Raw genomic sequence first — 6,000 nt, forward strand, 5'->3', positions numbered from 1 at the left:
CCCTCTCTTGGTCGGTTAGGAGGCATCAGAATGCAGCGCCTGAATTTTGCACATGCTGTTTCATTCTTGCAAAGCCTGAGATATGATACATCTTTGCTTGCACTTTTGAAAGTTCTTTCAAAGAACAGCAATGTGACCAGTAAGACTCCATGGGCATACATAATGAAATGCCAAGCCTGAAATGCTGCGTATGGACTATTCACAGACAGCAATAATAGGTTTTAGACAGTATCACATTGAAAAGCCAGGAAGCAAACCTCTCCTTTCTGCTAGAGACACCTGACATCTGGAACATCAAGTTCCCGTTTTACTCCTAACCTACAGGAAGGACAAAATTGAGAGATGAGAGGAGCACTACCGAGATAACAAAGAGCCTGGAAATAAATTAAAGACTGACTCACATCCAGTGAGCAAACATCTGTGGAGCTGAAAATGTCACTGCCTCCAGCTAAACAGCACTGCTCCTCTGCAGCCCAGGGAGCTGGAGGAAGGAAGCAGGCTCATCCCATTTGATCCCTGCTCGTGGGTGCCAAAGAGCTGCCAGTATGCCTGTGCCACCAGCGGCAGCACTGCCAGGCATTGTCAATGCGATGACCATCAGCCCTTCCAGTAGCTGCAGCTATTGTCTCAGTGGTTGCAAGCCACCACTTTTCACATCCAGGCTCCTCTATCACACAGACCCCACGCAAGGAACAGTTACAACACAAGATGGGGGGAGCAACCAACAAGTGAGAGAGAGGACTCGATGAGGAAGATCGGAAAGGGATGTGAAGGGAAAGGAGCAATATGCACACGTGTTCAGCCATCCTCAGCACTGTGACCTTGTGTTGCAACAGAAAAGTGTTCCCCATCGCACCCCATGCTGCTCTTCCACGTTGCATGAAGGAGGGGGGGACAGTCCCAAAGTAAGTCCCAACAGGCTGCTCAGTTGATTAAAGGCAGGCAAATCAGAAATCATAAAACACTCGCCTGATTCACCCAGTGATTCATTACTTTAGGCAAAACACTTAAAGATGAGCCATAAAGGAAAATGGTTTTAAGTACATTTCTGTTCTGAGCCCTTCCCAGTCAATTTAGGGAAGGCATTTGGCAGAGGAATATAGTCACATTTTTTCCTAATTATATTTCTCTGTGAAATCCTCTTAACAGGCTGGGTTTTGCTGAAGAGGTCCCAGGACACACTACCACAAATGAACAAACTCTTGTACTGCACAGGGGCTGTGCTGTGAGTGCTGCAGGATGAGCCACAGCAAGCAATGGGAAGGACTCCACAGGGCTAAAAAGCAGCTTTCATATTCCAATTTGAAATACACTGTGTACTACAGAAAGACAGTTTTGCGTAGGTTCATACGTAACTCACTTCTTCTTTTTCTCCCAGTTTACATGTAACTTCTTTGCTTCAGTTTCCTTTACTGTAGGAGATTCAGAGTGATATTTAGTTGATAACCTTACACAAATATTATGAGTGAACTGGAAAAGGGCTGTAAAGCACTTCCAACATGAACAGGCTGCTGTTTTTCCCATGAGTAGCTTGCTCAGACTTCTTGGGTTGGATTAAGGTTACAGTAATAATTACATGCCAGAAAGGAAACTTCATTCAGGCTTGAAACATTTAAATACCCCCACAACATCTCATTTGCCTTCATCGTATGAACTTTTAAAGCAGTAGTAATTGTTCTGCTGGGTGCTAAGCCTGCTTCTATAGAAACGAGCAAACTGAGGAAAAAGCAGCGGGAATGGACAGAGCGCAGGAGGGAGAAGTGTGCCATTTCTGCTTGGTCACCCCTCTGCCTCCCGTAAAGAAAGATGAAAATCCATATGAGAAAATCCAGATGAAAGGCAGCACAGAGACCTGAAGAAGGGAGCCCACCAGAAGAGAGCTCCCATCGTACCCTTCAGGCATTAAACCCTGGATTTGGCCACAAGGACATGGGCCTGACATGGTCTCCAGCGGGCCGTGTGATGCCCCACAGCCAGGGGACAGGCAAGGGCCAGGCAGCTTCAGTGACTGGCAGGGGATGCTGCTGCTGCTGCAGTGTGTCAGGGGCAGCGTGCTCTGCTCTGCCTTCTCAGCCACAAGAGCCTCCTCAAGGCAAAGTCACACAGGAGTCACACAGTGCGGCAGCTGATCCCATTGGAGTCAGTGAATTTCCACCACGCCACAGCAGCAGGCCTTGCTCGCTGGGAGCACACGATGCCCGGATTTTGGACAGGTTGCTACCAGCTGATTTCAGTGCCATGTGGGAACAGCAGCTACTGACACTATGTATATCCTTCAGCAACAGATGGAACTTCCTTTTGGAGGCTTTTTAAACGGAGTTCATGCTTCGGTGGGGAATGAAGTTGCATGATGGAGCAATGCTTTCTCTTTCTTCCCTTTACTTCTAGACTCAGAGTATATACACGTATTTCCTCCAGAATGTATTCAGTCAACCCAAATGAGCTTTTTCTCGTGTTTGTGCAGCAATGGCTGCCCTCGTTGTGCAGCATTAAACCCAAGGGCGAAGCAGCACCGAACACGGCTGGCAGCAATGGCCCCGCGCACACAGGGACCTGCGGGCACAAAGCCCGCTGCCGTGCAGGGCTTTTATTTCGCCTCTTCCACCACCACATAAACAAAGCACAGCTTTACACACCGCCCAGCTCCTCTTTCAGGAGGTTGAATAAACGACAGCTACAGGTTGCAAGGCAAACTCGGGGAAACAATGGGGCGCACCCCAATAAGAGCGGGCTGTATCCACGCACACGTGAGCAGATGTACACACATGCACTCGGACATGCCCCACTTTTACCCTCGCCTTTGGCTCGTTAAAAACGAGCAGATCGCCTGTTACACACTCACATATATAACACACACACACGTACGTACATATGTACACACACACACACACACACACACACACACACACACACACAAACGCGCGCGCGCGCGCTGCCAGGCCCACCCCGCATTTTCCAAATGCCGCACAAGTTCCCCACGGCCGCGGCTGTGTGGCAGAGCCGGGCCGATCCGGAGCCCGGCACGGGGGGCTGCGGCACACTCCGCCCGGCCGCGTTCGCAGCGATCACGTTCTGGAGCTTTTACCCCACAAAATTATCTTTTTTTTTTTTTTTTTTTTTTTTTTTGCATTACTAGCGAAAGAGCGCAGCTGCTCCCTGCCGTCGCTTAATTGCCCCTACCCCCCTTTAATATTTTGCTTTTCATTTTGCCGCGGCTCAGCATCCCGGCGCCCCCCCCACCCCCACGGGAGTGGATGCCGCATGGCCGCACCCCCCCCCCCCCGCTTCCCCAGGCCGCCCCAGCACCACGCCGCCGGGCTCCCCGCCGCCGACCCCGCGCGTTCGCAGGGCTGGAAGCCGGGCACGTTCGGGGACAAAGCGCAGAGGGCCCCGGCCAGGCTATCCCCGGCCATGCGTGGAGACAAAGGCAGCGCGGGGCGCCGCGTCCCCGTCCCCGGGATTGCATCAGATGCCGCCTACCTTGCGAGGAGCCGCGGGGAGCCCCCGGCGCGCAGCGCAGCCTCTCCCGGCGGCGTTCGGCTTTAGCAGCCCGGCGAAGAATCGTACTGAGAAGAATACGATTAAAAACAAAATAAAAATAGTCAGGAAGAAGCGAGAGGCCGGGGGAAATTAAATTGGAGAAAGGAGGACGGCGAGAGAGATGCCGCTCCTCCCGCCGCGGGTGTGTGCATGTGGAGGTGGACGGGCGGCGAGAGCGCGCGGGGCGCGCCGCCGCGCTACAGCGGGACCGCGCCGCCAGGTGCCGGGGCCGCGGAACCCCCCGGGCCGCCCCTCGAAGCGGGGCTGTGCGCTGCCCCCCGGCCCCGCACCCCCTCCCCGTCGGGCACGCACACGCCGTACCGTGCTGTTCCAGCACCGTCGCAGCCACCACGTTTCTGACTCTTTTTTTTTATAACAAAAATGGTTTTTCTTTATGTTTGCTTTCTTTTAACTCTGGGGCTCTCCCAAAGGAGAGCCTCTTCTGGCAAGGAGAGCAGATTTTGGTGGATCTGTTCCCCGAAATGGCCACGGAAGATCTGGCATCATCATTGCCGATTTCCTGTTTTGTTATGCAAAATGTATAGAGTGGAAATGCAGCAGTTGGTGCCAGAGGTCAAAGCATTCTCAACGGGGGAAAGCCATGGTTTTCAGATATAAGAGGGGGATTTACTGCACAGATGATTTACTGTAACTTCTTGTTTCCGGAGTTATCTCTATAAAGTACTGTAGAAGCTTTCCAGCATGGAAAAAAATCCACCAACTTTAAAGAACAAGCCTGAAGCAAGATGGCTTTGCGGCTGACAAGAGAGACCGCAGGCCCTGGTTCTACTCTGCAGCACATGGCCTGTACAGGATGTACCAGGGCAGAGGACAAGGATGTCAAGAATGTTCCACGGTAAGCTAGGAGACCTTCCAGAGTCTCCTGATTGTCAGGCCCAAAGGCAGATATTGCACATGAAAAATTGTGTTTTTCAAATCTTTACATGCACAAGTTTGATTTTCTTTATGATGATTACAGCCTTTTTGTTTTCACTATGGAAGCTCTTTGGATGTGAAGCGCACTGTGCTAGCAGTGCGTTAATTCACCCCACTGCACCCAACAAGGACAGGAGCTGAACACCCTCCTGGTAAAAGGAACTGAGCAGAAGGAGATGCCCAAGGTCACCGAGCCATGGGATCCACCAACACTTCCTCATGGGCAGGAACCTCTCCAGTGCTCGTGTATGGGGCCCCATCAAAACTTCAGCCAAGGATATGGGGTCACCTCCACATCAGGGGATCAGCTCTGGGTCCAGCCCCTTGTGCAAGGCACCAGATCTTGCCAAAATGCAGACCAGAAAGTACACGCCACCCTCACTCACTAAAATGTATTTCTATCTAAAGTCCTCCAATTACTAAATCAGAATGTATAGTGCATGGGGTCAGGCAGTACTGGAGTAGGGAGGTGATCATCCCTCTCTACTCTGCACTGGTGAGGCCACACCTCGAGTGCTGTGTTCAGTTTTGGGCCTCTCGCTACAAGAAAGACACTGAAGCCCTGGAGCATGTTCAGAGAAGGGCAGTGATGCTGTGAAGGGTCTGGAGCACAAGTCTTATGGAGAGTGGCCACGGGGCTGGGATTGCTCAGTCTGGAGAAGAGGAGGCTCAGGGCAGACCTCATCGCTTTCTGCACTGACCTAAAAGGAGGCTGTGGCAAGGTGGGGGTTGGCCTCTTCTCCCAGGTAACAGCAATAGGATGAGAGGTAACAGCCTCAAGTTTCTTCAGGAGAGGGTTAGGTTAGATATTAGAAAAAAAATCTCTGAAAGAGTGGTGAAGGTACTGGAACAGGCTGCCCAGGGACATGGTGGAATTACCATCCCTAGAGGTGTTCAGGAAACATGTAGCTGTCACATTTAGGGCCATGGTTATTGAGCATGGTAGTGCTGGGTTGGGGCTGGACTAGATGATCTTAGTGGTCTTTTCAAACCTTAATGATTCTCTGATTTTAAAAGAAGAAACTTATATATGTTTCTCTAAAACAAAACGTGTCAGATGAGCAGTTGTTGATTCCCTGTGTTTTGTACTTGTGAAGACACACATTTTCTAGTTTACAGCTGATTTGGTTCTTACCCAATCATGCATATTTTTAGAACTACAGTAATAAGTTTTTGTGGAATTCAGAAAAAATCTTTTTAGCCCATCTTAATGCACCTCCACAAAAGTGCTTGAACTCAGAAATTAAAAATATTTTATGGTGTGTTTTACAGCATTTTACTTGCACTATTAATATTTCAAATTAATGTTTCGTATTTCTCCACTCTTCCTCACAACATCTTTATGATTTTTTACACTTTGGGCTCTATTTGCCCTCATATTGTGTGAAACTTTGATGTTTGTGGCCAGCACCTTCTAGTTTTAGCTTTTGCAATTCTTGTAAGGTCTTTTCAATAGGTTTTCATGTTATTCACTTCTTACTGACCTTACTCACTCCTCATGGGCCTTTATCTTTTTGTGTATAA

General features: G+C 49.9%; 1 protein-coding gene across 2 annotated transcripts in view; it reads right to left on the minus strand.

Annotated features, from left to right (window-relative positions):
* Nucleotides 1-3,707, minus strand: part of SLC38A1 (solute carrier family 38 member 1) — a 36,712-nt gene extending 33,005 nt beyond the window's left edge. For both annotated transcript variants that reach the window (XR_004166381.2, XM_031589550.2), the window contains exon 1: nucleotides 3,481-3,707. The gene's annotated coding sequence lies outside the window, so the exon portion shown is untranslated. The remainder of the gene's footprint in view (nucleotides 1-3,480) is intronic.
* Between the last annotated feature and the right edge of the window lie 2,293 nt (nucleotides 3,708-6,000).

Source organism: Phasianus colchicus, chromosome 1 (assembly GCF_987193195.1).
Source record: "Phasianus colchicus chromosome 1, bPhaCol1.hap1.1, whole genome shotgun sequence".
NCBI classification, from domain to species: Eukaryota; Metazoa; Chordata; class Aves; order Galliformes; family Phasianidae; genus Phasianus; species Phasianus colchicus.